Source organism: Xenopus tropicalis, chromosome 8, assembly GCF_000004195.4.
Source record: "Xenopus tropicalis strain Nigerian chromosome 8, UCB_Xtro_10.0, whole genome shotgun sequence".
Taxonomy (NCBI): domain Eukaryota; kingdom Metazoa; phylum Chordata; class Amphibia; order Anura; family Pipidae; genus Xenopus; species Xenopus tropicalis.
The window spans coordinates 20,498,563-20,503,393 of NC_030684.2; positions in this window are offsets into that span (position 1 = coordinate 20,498,563).

Consider the following 4,831-nt stretch of genomic DNA (forward strand, 5'->3'; position numbering starts at 1 on the left):
AAAGCTGTGGGGAAAGAAAAACAATGATTAATCAAATAAACTCAAACCAGGGATTAATGTGATAGTCACACAGTAACAGCTAATCCTTATAAAAGGGAACAAAAAAATAAGGCAATATTTTTGATTGCATTTCAGTCTATAGGGATATTGTCCATATTCCAAAATCAAGCAGCCCCCACTCCTGCCAGCACCTTCTTCCCTAGCCTACACTGCCATTTAAAAGGATCTACAATTTTGCAATCTGCGTAACCATACCATCAAGGAGCAAATGTCTGACACTATGAATGACACCCTAAGGGCTGTACCATAAGTGGGACAGGGGGGATTAGGTGACTTGCATGATCCCAAGCAGACAGTGACTGCAGGTTACACATGGGCAGATGCTGACCAGTTTAGCTGACAAATGACTGAAGGTTATCTGGCTCTTTCTACCTAGCTTTAGGCTGTCTAAAACACACACAAAATATATACAATGTATTTAAAAATTTGAGTTTTACCATATTAATACAAACTTTTGAGCATTTAAGTTTTGTATTTAGCTCCCTCAACAATTAGAGAGATTTGATCTCTTTTATAGTCAGTGATTGCTCTGGGCAGTATATACAGCACTACATTTATACATACGAGGTTTAGAGAATTATAACAAGTCTATTAGACAGGGTTGAAACTGACTTATGTGGAGTGAGAGAGTCCGCAATGTGCTCTGTCCTATCTGAGCTGAAGCTCCATTTAGTCAGTTCATCAATTCCTGCTCTGCTACAGCTATCTCAGTCACCTGTAAATAAAGTGATTGTGAATTGGAAATGTCTAGAAGCACCAACACTTTATTCACAAGCGGTAGGCAACCTTATCTCATAGAAGGCCCTACCAAGTGCTTAGCGAGTAGTGTGCTGTCTCTGGTACATAGGTCTAAAAGAACTAAAGAAAGACACATGTCGATCAAGTGCAACCGTTTGTATCCATATCAAAGACTGTAATTAAAACATTTTACTAACCTCGTATTGTGTATAAATGAGTGCTGTAATATACTGCCCAGACAGCAATCACTGACTATAAAAGAGATCAATCCTCTCTAATTGTTGAGGGAGTAAATACAAAACTTAAATGCTCAAAGTTTGTATAATATGGTAAAACTCAAACTTTTTTTAAATACTTGTATATATTTTGTGTGTGTTTAGACAGCCTAAAGCTAGTAGAAAGAGCCAGTAACTTCGTCATTTGTCAGCTAAACTGGTCAGCATCTGCCCATGTGTAACCTGCAGTCACTGTCTGGCTTGGGATCATGCAAGTCACCTAATCCCCTGTCCCACTTATGGTCAGCCCTTAGGGTGTCATTCATAGTGTCAGACATTTGCTCCTTGATGGTATGGTTACGCAGATTGCAAAATTGTAGATCCTTTTAAATGGCAGTGTAGGCTAGGGAAGAAGGTGCTGGCAGGAGTGGGGGCTGCTTGATTTTGGAATATGGGACAATATCCTATAGACTGAAATGCCAATCAAAAATATTGCCTTATTTTTTTGTTCCCTTTTATAAGGATTAGCTGTTACTGTGTGACTATCACATTAATCCCTGGTTTGAGTTTATTTGATTAATCATTGTTTTTCTTTCCCACAGCTTTTTGATGGATGTATATACAGCCTTCATGCCATGATGGGGAATGGTGGGGGATGCCAGGAATGGCCTTTTGTGAACAGAATCTCCAGCCTGTTGGGCCAGTGTGAGAATGCTTGGTGGGGCAGCCATACCCGCAAGAGCACTGTCACTCACAGGTACTGAACCTTTCAGTGTTTCTTCACTGCTGATTTGATCCAATCTCACATACATTCCCACTCTCCACCCCTCTATATGTAACCCTTGTCAATGAGACCAACCAATACCCAGAATAAAGGGCACACACACAGCGGCTTGATGGTAAAATCTGTGAAACACACAGTTTTATTGATGATATAAAATGCGCTTTTTGATTCTGAGGAAGGCAAAAAAACCTCTGAGAAGCTTTGAGCCAATCTGCCTCATTAGAGGGAAAAATTCCTTCCTGACTCCTTAACGGCAATCGGATTTTCTCCCAGAATCAATGCGCGATGTTAAATAATGGAATATGGCGGCATACACATGAGCGCAGTTAAGCACTAGGTGAATTCTGCATTCCCTTCCATTCCACTGGGCCCCAGGGCAGCCTGCAGACCCCGGCTTCTGCAGTCTAACCGATGGAGTGAAAGGGAATGCAGAATTTAGCGAGTACCTTCAGTGTGCCCCTGTGTATAAAACCATATATTGGAAGGAGGGGTGAGCGCTGGTGGAACTGCGGATAAGGAGAAGGCACCTAGACAGTGCAGTGCTGGATAGCAGCGTTGATCTCCTGCAAGGCCTTGTTCAGGTGTTTGAGTCTGGCCTTTATCTCCTTCTTCTCCTTCTTCCACTCAGCTGCACTTTTCCTGGGCAGGTCCAGTGTCAGTGCAGCTTTGCTGATCCACAGCTCTGTCTGTGCTCTGTGGATTTCTTCTGCGATCTTCTTCTTTATAGAGCGCAGATAGGGGTCAGCGTTGGGGCCACAGATGTTCTCGCTGAGCCTAGAGAAATGAAGGAAAAGAGAAGACATTAAGGGCTTAAGCAGTTTTTATTAAATTCATAGTAATAATAATGTGCCAGTTTCCTACCACAGAGGGAAATAGCAAAGTGGCAGGTATTTATTACCACTAGGGGTGCTGTTGTATTGATGGTAGATAACGTACATGATATGGCGACTCTTGTAAGAAGTAAATATAGGAAATGTAATTCCCAGGCACACACTTGTATAATCCCTTATATTTCTATTTAAAAGTAATGGAACATAAATGCTGCTTATAATTGGGTTAGGCTCTCCTTTAACCCTTGGTTACCTTCTCAACAGTGACTTCTGTGAGGGCAGAAAAAAAAAAATAAGTTGTGAGCGGCCTTACCTGGTTCCTGGGTCTCAGGCAGCTGTTCTTGAGGCCCATGTCGGATGGTTCTGTAATATAAAATAGAGGGAAGGTTAGGGTTAATGTGGAGACTCCCAATAAACAAATAAAGATTTAGTAATAACTCACTGTGCAGATTCCTCTTCTTTTTCTTCTTCTTCTTTCTTCTTCTTCCTGTTCTTCTACTATAGATGTCGGGTTGTAGTCTTTATAAAGACTTTTGTTTGTCTTCTCTGTATCACCGAGGATCGTAAGAGTCGCTGCAAATAGCTCAAAATCGCTTTAAATCTCTCAAATCGCTCTATTTCATGTAATGGGGAGAGAGAGAAGAGACTGTGAGCTCTTGTGATCCGGACCCTCTCTGCCATTTGTATTCAGTTAAATGTTAAGGTTGCTACATGAGAGCAGGGCAGATACCCGGGGCAAAGGGGCAGAACTCTAAGGAGCCTGTCAATACTGGGAGGAAAAATGTATGTATTGTATGGCCTCCAAATGTTTATGGGGTCCCCAGTCAAAAAAATATATATATATTTGCTGCAGCCTGCAAAACTGCCAAACCCTGGTCTGTGTCTCCCAACCAGCGCTAAGATTAATGTCATCTCTAAAATTCTCCAAATTCACTAAAATCTGTGAGAGGAGCAACATCCGCTAGTCTAGGGGGGCATCACCCAACTATTTCCCATCTTTTTTTAGCTAAAAATAAGGGTTATTTGGCAAAAAATCTCTCAGAGGGGATTCAGACTTACCTCTCACCACAAAGTCAACCAACGGACAAACCCAACTGTCACATTGCTGTGTGTGAAGTCATCTCTGGTCACATGTCATGAAATGTTTTTTTTGTCATAACATTTACAGACAACTTTAAAACCATTGGGTTTTTGTAACACTACAAAAGAGTTTCTGAGTGGGGCTTCCCTTTAATGTTACTGCTAAATACATGGTGATAGCGAGTGGCAGAATAAATATATAAAGAGACAACAAATAGAGCATCTGATCAAATCCATATTTCTTTGTGACAAGGCACCTAATAAAGACAATATTGATATTAGACAGGAACGTTAGAGATAAGCTGTTTGCATCTCCTGCCTATAGCCCATTGCATTCAGATTTGGCTACATTTTGATAGCTATTGCTATGCAACTTGTAGATATATAATATATATTATTGCACTCACGGTACATGTAGTATTCATTTAACGGCCCTGTTCTCTTAATATGTTATTACTAACTTGTGTGTTATCTGAAAAAAGTTGCGAAGATTGTGAATCATTGCTGGTGGCAGAAATATATGAAACAATGTATAAATACTAAATGACTGATATGATGATTTGTCGTGTTTATAATGAAACTATCCAACGCATTGAAACAATATATTTATTTAAACCAGACTGGCCGTACAGGACATCCCAGCAAAGTCCCATTCAATGGGGTTTGTTATGATTTGCGGTTGTGACAGGGGTTGAGGGACATCTAGATCAGAGAGAGGGCCTGAGAGGGGGCTTCTAATTCCAATATTACTATAACGCACCGTTTAGGCCTGCTGGGAAATGATTGAGTGGGAATGTAAGGGATTGTAAGGGACATAATAACACACTCCCCACTCTGGGCGATTCAGTGGCTACCAATGAAAGAACGAGTATTTAGAGACAGAAATGACAGAAAGTTAATGTACGTGCTACAAACTTGGGACAAACTGGTAGCTTCAGGCAGATAAATAAGCAACCCCACCACCCCAAGCAGCACTATTAGGGAACCTCACCAAGGAGTATACGCTATTATTAAATGAAACAGGACAAAACATCTAGAGGAATTCACTCAGCACCCTAGACCAGGGTTTTCTCTAGAATACTATCTTCTCCTAAGCTAGGGATCACCCTACAAAAGCTTACTGC